Here is a 13837-nt window from a genome sequence, read left to right as displayed (position 1 = left end):
AAAAGTATTGTTAATCTTTAAAATTACAAATTGATCGCTTGTGATTCCTCAGTTTGCTCGTGCCATTGAATTGCACTTTCCTACTGCCTGCCAGCGTGTTTTCCAGGCCCAACTAGCCAATTAGTGGAATCAATCATAATTCTTGTAACAGTATATAAAAAATAAAAATCATAATTTTTTGGACTGCAAATATTCAGTCTCCTAGTGCCATTGAATTGCATTTACCTCCTGCCTGCCAGCCTTTTGTGCCAGGCCGTCTAGCCAACTATTTACACCAATCATAATTGTTGTCACAGTATAGTTACTAATTAAAATTAAAAAAAATTTGATTGTTGATCTTAATCCTCAGTTTGCTCGTGCCATTGAATTGCACTTTTCTACTGCCTTCCAAGCCTGTGTGCCAGGCCTACTTTCAAAATATTTACACCAATCATATTTGTTGTCACAGTATTCTTAATAATTAAAAATTAAAATTTTTGGTAATAGTTGTTCTGAATCCTCAGTTTGCTCGTGCCATTGAATTGCACTTTCCTCCTGCCTTGCAGCCTGCTGTGTGCCAGGCCCACCTAGCCAATTATTGCCAGCAATCATATTTCTTTTAACAGTATTGCAAAAATTGTCAATCATCACTGTTTTGACTGTCAGTATTCAGTCTCCTAGTGTCCTTGAATTGCATTTACCTCCTGCCTGCCAGCCTTTTGTGCCAGGCCGTCTTGCCAACTATTTACACCAATCATAATTGTTGTCACAGTATAGTTACTAATTAAAATTAAAAAATTCTTGATTGTTGATCTTAATCCTCAGTTTGCTCGTGCCATAGAATTGCACTTTTCTACTGCCTTCCAAGCCTGTGTGCCAGGCCTACTTTCAAAATATTTACACCAATCATATTTGTTGTTACAGTATTCTTAATAATTAAAAATTAAAATTTTTGGTAATAGTTGTTCTGAATCCTCAGTTTGCTCGTGCCATTGAATTTCACTTTCCTCCTGCCTTGCAGCCTGCTGTGTGCCAGGCCCACCTAGCCAATTATTGCCAGCAATCATATTTCTTTTAACAGTATTGCAAAAATTGTCAATCATCACTGTTTTGACTGTCAGTATTCAGTCTCCTAGTGTCCTTGAATTGCATTTACCTCCTGCCTGCCAGCCTTTTGTGCCAGGCCGTCTTGCCAACTATTTACACCAATCATAATTGTTGTCACAGTATAGTTACTAATTAAAATTAAAAAAAAATTGATTGTTGATCTTAATCCTCAGTTTGCTCGTCCCATTGAATTGCACTTTTCTACTGCCTTCCAAGCCTGTGTGCCAGGCCCACTTTTAAAATATTTACACCAATCATATTTGTTGTCACAGTATTCTTAATAATTAAAAATTAAAATTTTTGGTAATAGTTGTTCTGAATCCTCAGTTTGCTCGTGCCATTGAATTTCACTTTCCTCCTGCCTTGCAGCCTGCTGTGTGCCAGGCCCACCTAGCCAATTATTGCCAGCAATCATATTTCTTTTAAAAGTATTGCAAAAATTGTCAATCATCACTGTTTTGACTGTCAGTATTCAGTCTCCTAGTGTCCTTGAATTGCATTTACCTCCTGCCTGCCAGCCTTTTGTGCCAGGCCGTCTTGCCAACTATTTACACCAATCATAATTGTTGTCACAGTATAGTTACTAATTAAAAATAAAAAAATTTTGATTGTTGATCTTAATCCTCAGTTTGCTCGTACCATTGAATTGCACTTTTCTACTGCCTTCCAAGCCTGTGTGCCAGGCCTACTTTCAAAATATTTACACCAATCATATTTGTTGTCACAGTATTCTTAATAATTAAAAATTAAAATTTTTGGTAATAGTTGTTCTGAATCCTCAGTTTGCTCGTGCCATTGAATTGCACTTTCCTCCTGCCTTGCAGCCTGATGTGTGCCAGGCCCACCTAGCCAATTATTGCCAGCAAGCATATTTCTTTTAACAGTATTGCAAACATTGTCAATCATCACTGTTTTGACTGTCAGTATTCAGTCTCCTAGGCCTAGATTTGGAGTTTGGCGGTAGAAGGGCTGTTAACGCTCCGCAGGTTTTTTTCTGGCCGCACCATAAAATTAACTCTGGTATCGAGAGTTCAAAAAAATGCTGCGTTAGGCTCCAAAAAAGGAGCGTAGAGCATTTTTACCGCAAATGCAACTCTCGATACCAGAGTTGCTTACGGACGCGGCCAGCCTCAAAAACGTGCTCGTGCACGATTCTCCCATAGGAAACAATGGGGCTGTTTGAGCTGAAAAAAAACCTAACACCTGCAAAAAAGCCGCGTTCAGCTCCTAACGCAGCCCCATTGTTTCCTATGGGGAAACACTTCCTACGTCTGCACCTAACACTCTAACATGTACCCCGAGTCTAAACACCCCTAACCTTACACTTATTAACCCCTAATCTGCCGCCCCCGCTATCGCTGACCCCTGCATATTATTATTAACCCCTAATCTTCCGCTCCGTAAACCGCCGCAACTTACATTATCCCTATGTACCCCTAATCTGCTGCCCCTAACACCGCCGACCCCTATATTACATTTATTAACCCCTAACCTGCCCCCCACAACGTCGCCGCCAGCTACTTACAATAATTAACCCCTAATCTGCCGACCGCAAAGCGCCGCCACCTACGTTATCCTTATGTACCCCTAATCTGCTGCCCCTAACACCGCCGACCCCTATATTATATTTATTAACCCCTAATCTGCCCCCCTCAACGTCGCCAACACCTGCCTACACTTATTAACCCCTAATCTGCCGAGCGGACCGCACCGCTACTATAATAAAGTTATTAACCCCTAATCCGCCTCACTAACCCTATCATAAATAGTATTAACCCCTAATCTGCCCTCCCTAACATCGCCGACACCTAACTTCAATTATTAACCCCTAATCTGACGACCGGAGCTCACCGCTATTCTAATAAATGGATTAACCCCTAAAGCTAAGTCTAACACTAACACTAACACCCCCCTAACTTAAATATAATTTACATCTAACGAAATAAATTAACTCTTATTAAATAACTTATTCCTATTTAAAGCTAAATACTTACCTGTAAAATAAATCCTAATATATCTACAATATAAATTATAATTACATTGTAGCTATTTTAGGATTAATATTTATTTTACAGGTAACTTTGTAATTATTTTAACCAGGTACAATAGCTATTAAATAGTTAAGAACTATTTAATAGTTACCTAGTTAAAATAATAACAAAATTACCTGTAAAATAAGTCATAACCTAAGTTATAATTAAACCTAACACTACCCTATCAATAAATTAATTAAATAAAATACCTACAATTACCTACAATAAAACCTAACACTACACTATCAATAAATAAATTAAATACAATAGCTACAAATAACTACAATTACATAAACTAACTAAAGTACAAAAAATAAAAAAGAACTAAGTTACAAAAAATAAAAAAATATTTACAAACATAAGAAAAATATTACAACAATTTTAAACTAATTACACCTACTCTAAGCCCCCTAATAAAATAACAAACACCCCCAAAATAAAAAAATGCCCTACCCTATTCTAAATTAATAGAGTTAAAAGCTCTTTTACCTTACCAACCCTGAACAGGGCCCTTTGCGGGGCATGCCCCAATAAAATCAGCTCTTTTGCCTTTAAAAAAAACATACAATACCCCCCCCCAACATTACAACCCACCACCCACATACCCCTAATCTAACCCAAACCCCCCTTAAATAAACCTAACACTAGCCCCTGAAGATCTTCCTACCTTGTCTTCACCATCCAGGTTCACCGATCCGTCCTGGCATCCGGTGCTGAAGAGGTCCAGAAGAGGCTCCAAAGTCTTCCTCCTATCCGGCAAGAAGAGGACATCCGGACCGGCAAACATCTTCTTCCAAGCGGCATCTTCAATCTTCTTCCATCCGGTGCGGAGCGGGTCCATCTTGAAGCAGCCGACGCGGATCCATCCTCTTCTTCCGGTGTCTCCCGACGAATGACGGTTCCTTTAAGGGACGTCATCCAAGATGGCGTCCCTCGAATTCCGATTGGCTGATAGGATTCTATCAGCCAATCGGAATTAAGGTAGGAATATTCTGATTGGCTGATGGAATCAGCCAATCAGAATCAAGTTCAATCCGATTGGCCGATCCAATCAGCCAATCAGATTGAGCTCGCATTCTATTGGCTGATCGGAACAGCCAATAGAATGCAAGCTCAATCTGATTGGCTGATTGGATCAGCCAATCGGATTGAACTTGATTCTGATTGGCTGATCCCATCAGCCAATCAGAATATTCCTACCTTAATTCCGATTGGCTGATAGAATCCTATCAGCCAATCGGAATTCGAGGGACGCCATCTTGGATGACGTCCCTTAAAGGAACCGTCATTCGTCGGGAGACACCGGAAGAAGAGGATGGATCCGCGTCGGCTGCTTCAAGATGGACCCGCTCCGCACCGGATGGAAGAAGATTGAAGATGCCGCTTGGAAGAAGATGTTTGCCGGTCCGGATGTCCTCTTCTTGCCGGATAGGAGGAAGACTTTGGAGCCTCTTCTGGACCTCTTCAGCACCGGATGCCAGGACGGATCGGTGAACCTGGATGGTGAAGACAAGGTAGGAAGATCTTCAGGGGCTAGTGTTAGGTTTATTTAAGGGGGGTTTGGGTTAGATTAGGGGTATGTGGGTGGTGGGTTGTAATGTTGGGGGGGGGGTATTGTATGTTTTTTTTTACAGGCAAAAGAGCTGATTTTATTGGGGCATGCCCCGCAAAGGGCCCTGTTCAGGGCTGGTAAGGTAAAAGAGCTTTTAACTCTATTAATTTAGAATAGGGTAGGGCATTTTTTTATTTTGGGGGTGTTTGTTATTTTATTAGGGGGCTTAGAGTAGGTGTAATTAGTTTAAAATTGTTGTAATATTTTTCTTATGTTTGTAAATATTTTTTTATTTTTTGTAACTTAGTTCTTTTTTATTTTTTGTACTTTAGTTAGTTTATGTAATTGTAGTTATTTGTAGCTATTGTATTTAATTTATTTATTGATAGTGTAGTGTTAGGTTTTATTGTAGGTAATTGTAGGTATTTTATTTAATTAATTTATTGATAGGGTAGTGTAAGGTTTAATTATAACTTAGGTTAGGACTTATTTTACAGGTAATTTTGTAATTATTTTAACTAGGTAACTATTAAATAGTTCTTAACTATTTAATAGCTATTGTACCTGGTTAAAATAATTACAAAGTTACCTGTAAAATAAATATTAATCCTAAAATAGCTACAATGTAATTATAATTTATATTGTAGCTATATTAGGATTTATTTTACAGGTAAGTATTTAGCTTTAAATAGGAATAATTTATTTAATAAGAGTTAATTAATTTCGTTAGATTTAAATTATATTTAAGTTAGGGGGGTGTTAGTGTTAGGGTTAGACTTAGCTTTAGGGGTTAATACATTTATTAGAATAGCGGTGAGCTCCGGTCGTCAGATTAGGGGTTAATAATTGAAGTTAGGTGTCGGCGATGTTAGGGAGGGCAGATTAGGGGTTAATACTATTTATGATAGGGTTAGTGAGGCGGATTAGGGGTTAATAACTTTATTATAGTAGCGCTCAGGTCCGCTCGGCAGATTAGGGGTTAATAAGTGTAGGCAGGTGTCGGCGACGTTGTGGGGGGCAGATTAGGGGTTAATAAATATAATACAGGGGTCGGCGGTGTTAGGGGCAGCAGATTAGGGGTACATAAGGATAACGTAGGTGGCGGCGCTTTGCGGTCGGCAGATTAGGGGTTAATTATTGTAAGTAGCTGGCGGCGACGTTGTGGGGGGCAGGTTAGGGGTTAATAAATATAATACAGGAGTCGGCGGTGTTAGGGGCAGCAGATTAGGGGTACATAAGTATAACGTAGGTGGCCTGCCAGCCTTTTGTGCCAGGCTGTCTTGCCAACTATTTACACCAATCATAATTGTTGTCACAGTATAGTTACTAATTAAAATTAAAAAAAAATTTGATTGTTGATTTTAATCCTCAGTTTGCTTGTGCCATTGAATTGCACTTTTCTCCTGCCTGCCAGCCTGTGTGCCAGGCCCAACTATCCAATTATTGCCAGCAATCATATTTCTTTTAACAGTATTGCAAAAATTGTCAATCATCACTGTTTTGACTGTCAGTATTCAGTCTCCTAGTGTCCTTGAATTGTATTTACCTCCTGCCTGCCAGCCTTTTGTGCCAGGCCGTCTTGCCAACTATTTACACCAATCATAATTGTTGTCACAGTATAGTTACTAATTAAAATTAAAAAAAATTTGATTGTTGATCTTAATCCTCAGTTTGCTCGTGCCATTGAATTGCACTTTTCTCCTGCCTGCCAGCCTGTGTGCCAGGCCCAACTATCCAATTAGTGCCAGCAATCATATTTCTTTTAACAGTATTGCAAAATTTGTCAATCATCACTGTTTTGACTGTGAATCTGCAGTCTACTAGTGCCCTTGAATTGCATTTTCCTCCTGCCTGCCTGCCTGTGTGCCAGTCCCAACTAGCCAATTAGTGCCACCAATCATATTTATTGTAACAGTATTGGAATTTTTGTTAATCATAACTGTTTTGACTGTGATTCTTCAGTCTCCTAGTGCCATTGAATTGCAGTTTCCTTTCTCCCAGCGTGTGTGCCAGACAGGCCCATTTGCCAACTAGTGCCAAACAATCATATTTGTTGTCACAGTACTTGTAATATTTTAAAAAATTAACAATTTGTGATTTTTAAAACATCTGTCTTTTTTGTTGTTGTCAGTCTCACAGCGTATACTGTGCCCACTTTCACAGTGCCACCACTCAATTGGTGTAATAGTATTGTTAGTGTCCATTTTTAAAAAAATGACAGGCAGAGGCAGGCCACCCCGCAGGTTCCATGGTTGTGGTGCTGTGATTCCTTTAGACCCTACAAATATGCACATTGTTCAGACGCCGGGTGCCAGGGGGGAGGCGAAAACTTTTGAGGAGGACCTAGTTGAATGGCTAACACAGGACACCCAATCTTCTTCAGCTTCCGCTGCTAGTCCTCCTAACCTTGACGCACCATCTACGTCCAGCTGTGCTTTGGGCAGGTCTCAAGTGACCAGTGCCACTCCCCCGCCTGTCGCCACCACCAACACTAGCACCACAGCCGCTTCACTTGATCTGTCACAGGAGTTATTGACACATCATTTGGAAGAAATGAGTGATGCGCAACCATCATTGACAGAGGATGTAGATAATAGTGATCAGTCTCAGTCAGGCAGCATTACCGACATGGAGGTACGGTGTGATGATGATGATGATGATGATGATGATGTTGTACCCTCTACTGCATCCTTTCTTGATGTTTCAGATACAAGTGAAGCGGTTGATGATGATGGGTCGGTGGATGTCACGTGGGTGCCTGCTAGAATAGAAGAAGAAGAAGGGAAAAGTTCAGATGGGGAGACAGAGAGGAGGAGGAGGAGGAGACTATTTGGAAGCATGGGGAGGTCATCTCAAGGAGCTAGTGGCATAGTCAGACAGCATGCATCGTCACCAGGGGTCAGCCAGACAGCACGCCGACGCCCATCAACGCATGCTGTTGCCACCACCAGAATGCCGTCATCGCAGAGCTCAGCTTTGTGGCATTTTTTTTGTGTGTCTGCCTCTGACAACAGCGATGCCATTTGCAACCTGTGCCAAAAGAAACTGAGTCGTGGGAAGTCCAACACCCACCTAGGTACAACTGCTTTGCGAAGGCACATGGTCTCCCATCACAAACGCCGATGGGAAGAACACATGAGTAGAAGCAGCACACAAAGTGAAAGCCGCCCTCCTCCTCCTGCTCCAGCATCTTCAGCCATGTCAACCAGTGCTGTCCTCCTTGCCCCCTCTCAACCATCCTCCACTCAGTCTCTCTTACGTAGCAGTTCCTGGTCATCTGCCCACAGTCAGGTGTCTGTCAAGGACATGTTTGAGCGTAAGAAGCCAATTTCTCAAAGTCACCCCCATGCCCGGCGTCTGACAGCTGGCTTGTCTGAACTCTTAGCCCGCCAGCTTTTACCATACAAGCTGGTGGAGTCTGATGCTTTCAAAAAATTTGTATCTATTGGGACACCGCAGTGGAAGGTACCTGGCAGAAATTTCTTTTCACAAAAGGCAATCCCAAACCTGTACTCTGTTGTTCGAAAGGAAGTTATGGCATGTCTGGCACACAGCGTTGGGGCAAGGGTCCATATGACCACGGATAGCTGGTCTGCAAAGCATGGTCAGGGCAGGTATATCACCTACACTGCGCATTGGGTAAACCTGCTGACTTCTGACAAGCATGGAATGCGTGGCTCTGCAGAAGAGTTGGTGACACCACCACGACTTGCAGGCCTGCTGCTACCTCCTCTACTCCTCCTACTCCATCCTCTTCCATAACCTCTTCCTCGGCTGAGTCCTCTTCAACTTCTGCGTCTTGCTCCACATCTATGGCACCCCCCCAGCTGCCCAGGTACTATGGTACATCCCGGGTATGGCAGTGTCACGCCGTCTTGGGGTTGACTTGCCTGAAAGCGGAGAGTCACACCGCACCAGCACTCCTGACCGCCCTGAACGCACAGGTGGATCAGTGGCTGACTCCGCACCAACTGGAGATTGGCAAGGTTGTTTCTGACAATGGAAGTAATTTAGTGGCGGCATTGAAATTGGGCAAGTTGACACATGTGCCGTGCATGGCACATGTGTGTAATCTAATTGTACAACGATTTCTCCATAAGTACCCAGGCTTACAGGACGTCCTGAAGCAGGCCAGGAAGGTGTGTGGCCATTTCAGGCGTTCCTACACGGCCATGGCGCACTTGTCCGATATCCAGCGTCGAAACAACCTGCCAGTGAGGCGCTTGATTTGCGACAGCCCAACACGGTGGAATTCAACACTCCTAATGATTGACCGCCTGCTCCAACAAGAAAAAGCTGTTAATGAGTATTTGTATGACCGGGATGCTAGGCCAGCCTCTGGGGAGCTGGGGATATTTTTTCCAAATTACTGGACGCTCATGCGCAATGCCTGTAGGCTCATGCGTCCTTTTGAGGAGGTGACAAACCTTGTCAGTCGCACCGAAGGCACCATCAGCGACATCATACCATTTGTTTTCTTCCTGGAGCGTGCACTGCGAAGAGTGCTGGATCAGGCCGTAGATGAGCGTGAAGAGGAAGAGGAAGAGTTGTGGTGTCCATCACCCGCACAAACAGCCGAATCAGCATCGCTTGCTGGACCTGCGGCAACGCAGAAAGAGGATTGTGAGGAAGAGGTGTCAGAGGAGGAATGTGGCTTTGAGGAGGAGGAGGAGGAGGAGGAGGAGAAAGACCGAGCACAACAGGCATCCCAGGGTGCTCGTTGTTGTCACGTCTCTGGTACCCATGGTGTTGTACGTGGCTGGGGGGAAGAAGATACCATCAGTGAGATCAGTGAGGAGAAGGAACGGGACATGATTACCTCGTCATCCAACCTTGTTCAAATGGGTTCTTTCATGCTGTCGTGCCTGTTGAGGGACCCTCGTATAAAAAAACTGAAGGAGAACGACCTGTACTGGGTGTCCACTCTCCTCGACCCCCGGTATAAGCATAAAGTGCCTGAAATGTTACCAAATTCCCGCAAGTCGGAAAGGATGGAGCATTTTAAGAATAAATTAAAAACTATGCTTTACACAGCGTATAAGGGTGATGTCACAGCATCACGGGAATGTAACAGGGGAAGAGATGAAATTAATCCTCCTCCTCCTCCCACGACCACGGCGGCAAGGACAGGACGCTTTCCTGACGTCTTGTTGATGGAGGACATGCGTACCTTTTTAACTCCCATGCACCATCAGAGCCTTTCGGGATCCAGCCTTAGAGAAAGACTCAACCGACAGGTAGCAGACTACCTAGCTTTAACTGCGGATCTCGACACTCTCAGGAGCGATGGACCCCTTGACTACTGGGTGTGCAGGCTGGACTTGTGGCCTGAGCTATCCCAATTTGCAATGGAACTTCTGGCCTGCCCCGCTTCAAGTGTCCTGTCCGAAAGGACTTTCAGTGCAGCAGGAGGTTTTGTCACTGAGAAGAGAAGTCGCCTAGGTCAAAAAAGCCTTGACTATCTCACTTTTATAAAAATGAATGAGGGCTGGATCCCGAAGGGACTGACATTGGGCGATACATTTGAATAAAAAAGGCCTGATGATGAGATGAGCTGGCTTGGGCTACAACTGGTACACAGGCTGGCCTTTTTTTTTTGTTATAAAGCCGGAGGACTTGCTTGACTTATCCGCTAACAACTAGTGTTCAAGCCACAAGCTTTTAGGGCACTTTATAAATGTTTTACAAACATCAATTTTTCTGGCCGCTGCTACAGCAGTTGCTACAACAATACCCAAATTTTTCAGTCATTTGTACATTCCTAATTTTTCTGGCCTCTGCTGCAGCTCTGTGGGTACAAAACTCAAATAAAAAAAATAAGGCACATAACAGTGATTAAACTGTTACGAATAGTACAACTTAGCACACCACTCATATCTGGTGGACCATTAAATTGAACGCAAAATGCCACAAATTTGAAGGAGGAGGACCGACCAAGCATCTTTATCCGTCTCTTGGTTGCTCTAAATTATCTCTGTGTTCCATCTATGCCATACCTGTACTATTGTGCAAAAGGGTGGCATATGTGGTGTTTCATGCTGTTGTGCCTGTTGCGGGTCGTGGCCCATGGTATAAAAAGGCTGAAGGAGAACGACCTGTAATGGGTGCCCCAGCAAATTTTTAGAAAAATGTTCCTGGTTCCTCTCAATTATCTCCGGGTTTCTAAAATGGATGCCATACCTGTACTCGCTTGTGCAAAAGGATGGCATATGTGGTGGTGTTTCCTGCAGTTGTTTCTGTTGAGGGTGCTGGACCCTCTTATAAAAAGGCTGAAGGAGAACGACCTGGAGTGGGAGTCCAAGCATGGTTTTTGGGGCAATTTCACTTTTCCAAACAATTATCTGTGGGTTTCTAATAATCAATGCCGTACCAGTACTCTATTGTTCAAAAGGATGCCATATGTTCTCTTTCCTGCTGGTATTTTGTTTGAGGGTCCTGGACTAAGGAGAAAGAGGTGTACTGGGTGTCCACTCAATTTTTTTTTTCTATTTCACATTTGCCCAAAATTATCTCTGGGTTTGTAAAATCAATGCTGTACCTGTACTCTATTGTTCAAAAGGATGCCATACGTCCTCTTTCCTGCTGGTGTTTTGTTTGAGGGTCCTGGGCCCCCTTATAAAAAGGCCTAAGGAGAAAGAAGTGTAATGGGTGTCCATCGAATCATTTGTTTGATTCAAATTCCCGGTTGCAACAAATTATCTCCGGGTTTCTAAAATCAATGCCTTTCCTGTAATCTAATTTTCAAAAGGATGCCATATGTCCTCTTTCATGCTGTTGTTTCTGTTGAGGCTCCGGGAGCCTCTTATAAAAAGGCCTAAGGATAAAGAAGTGTACTGGGTGTCTAATCAATGTTCTTTTAGATTTCCCGGTTGAAACAAATTATCTCTGTGTTTCTAAAATCAATGCCTTTCCTGTAATCTATTATTCACAAGGATGCCATATGTCCTCTTTCATGCTGTTGTTTCTGTTGAGGCTCCGGGAGCCTCTTATAAAAAGGCCTAAGGATAAAGAAGTGTACTGGGTGTCCAATCAATGTTTTTTTCTATTTCCCGGTTCATATAAATGATCTCTGGGATTATAAAATCAATGCCTTAACTGTAATTAATTGTTCACAAGGATGCCATATGTCCTCTTTCATGCTGTTGTTTCTGTTGAGGCTCCGGGAGCCTCTTATAAAAAGGCCTAAGGATAAAGAAGTGTGCTGGGTGTCCAATCAATGTTTTTTTTTTCGTTCACAGTTGCAAAAAAATGATCTATGGCTTTCTAAAATCTATGCCTTACCTGTCATTTATTGTTCAAAAGGATGCCATATGTCCTCTTTCCTGCTGTTGTTTTTGTTGGGGGTCCGGAACACTATTCTAAAAAGGCCAAAGGAGAACGACCTGTACTGTACTGGGTGTCCAATCATGTTTTTGTTTTCAATTTCACGGTTCATAATAAATATCGCCGTGTAACTAAAATCAATGTCATACCTGTACTCTGTTGTTCAAAAGGATGGCATATGTGGTGTTTCATTCTGTTGTGGTTGTTAAGGGTCGTGGCCGTGGGACAGCATATAAAACGGCTGAAGGAGAACAACCTGTACAGCCTTGCTCCTCTTTTTAGGCAGGCCAGCTCTTTGCATACATGCCCACAGACTCTGTAACGCATGCCTCTTTTAGGGAGAGGTGCAGCCATAATGCAGGGTCAGAACCTCTGCCTGCAACTGTTATACTCGATTTTGCGAAAGGAAGTAACCTTACCATGGTTCCCTGCACGCACGTATTGTTGTTATATTTTGGTGAGGGTAATCATGATGGCCATGTAGACCACCACCGAGAGTCCTGGAAGTAAAAGGGATGAGATGAAAGTGCTAAGAATAGTACAACTTGAAACAACAGAGTTAGCCATGGGTGTTAGTGCAAGACCGCTTGGCTTTTTTTTGGCTTTGGGTGCGGATAATCATGCAGGCCATATAGAGCTGCCACCATTCAGTGTTGTATCAGGTATTAAACTAATAAGAACAGTACTAGCAAAATACAGCCAATGAAGGGCCTTATGAAGACTGAGCCAAGGTTGGATTGTAGTATTTGGTTAGGCTAATCATGATGGCCATGTAGACCACCACAGAGAGTCCTGGAAGTAACATTGATGAGATGAAAGTGCTAAGAGTAGTACTACTTGAAACAACCGAGTTAGCCATGGGTGTTAATCCAAGACCGCTTGGCTTTATTTTTGTTTTGGGTGCGGCTAATCATGCAGGCCATATAGAGCTGCCACCATTCGGTGTTGTATCAGCTATTTAACTAATAAGAACAGAACTACAAAAATACAACCAATGAAGGGCCTTATGAAGACTGAGCCAAGGTTGGATTGTAGTATTTCGTTAGGCTAATCATGATGGCCATGTAGACCACCACCGAGAGTCCTGGAAGTAACAGGGATGATGAGATGAAAGTGCTAAGAATAGTACTACTTGAAACAACAGAGTTAGCCATGGGTGTTAATCCAAGACCGCTTGGATTTATTTTTGTTTTGGGTGCGGCTAATCATGCAGGCCATATAGAGCTGCCACTATTCGGTGTTGTATCAGCTATAAAAATAATAAGAACTGTACTATCCAATGAAGGGCCTATGAAGACTGAGCAAAGGTTGGATTGTAGTATTTTGTTCGGCTAATCATGATGGCCATGTAGACCACCCGTAACAGGGATGAAAGTGCTAAGAATAGTACTAATTGAAACAACCGAGTTAGCCATGGGTGTTAGTCTAAGGCCACTCTGCTTTTTTTTGGGTTTGGGTGCAGCTAATCATGAAGGCCAGATAGACCTGCCACCATTTGGTGTTGTAACAGGTATTAAACTGCAAAGAACAGTACTACTTAACACAACCTACTTACCATGGGTCCCAGAGCATATGTTTGGTTATTATATTTTGAAAGGGTAATCATGCAGGCCATATAGACCTCCACCGATAGGGTGAGTATGAGTAACAGCTATTAAAATGCTAAGGACATTACTAATTAACACAACATAGTTACCATGGGTCGCAGACCAAGAGCAGATGTCTTATTATTATATTTTGTATGGGTAATCATCCAGGCCGTATAGACCTTACCAAATAGGGGGAGTTACAGAGATTAAAGTGCTAAGAATGGTAGTACTTAAAACACAACCTAGTTAAAATG

The sequence above is a fragment of the Bombina bombina genome, chromosome 4 (assembly GCF_027579735.1).
Source record: "Bombina bombina isolate aBomBom1 chromosome 4, aBomBom1.pri, whole genome shotgun sequence".
NCBI lineage: Eukaryota > Metazoa > Chordata > Amphibia > Anura > Bombinatoridae > Bombina > Bombina bombina.
The sequence above is the reverse complement of the archived record's forward strand: the minus strand, read 5'-3'. Positions refer to the sequence as shown.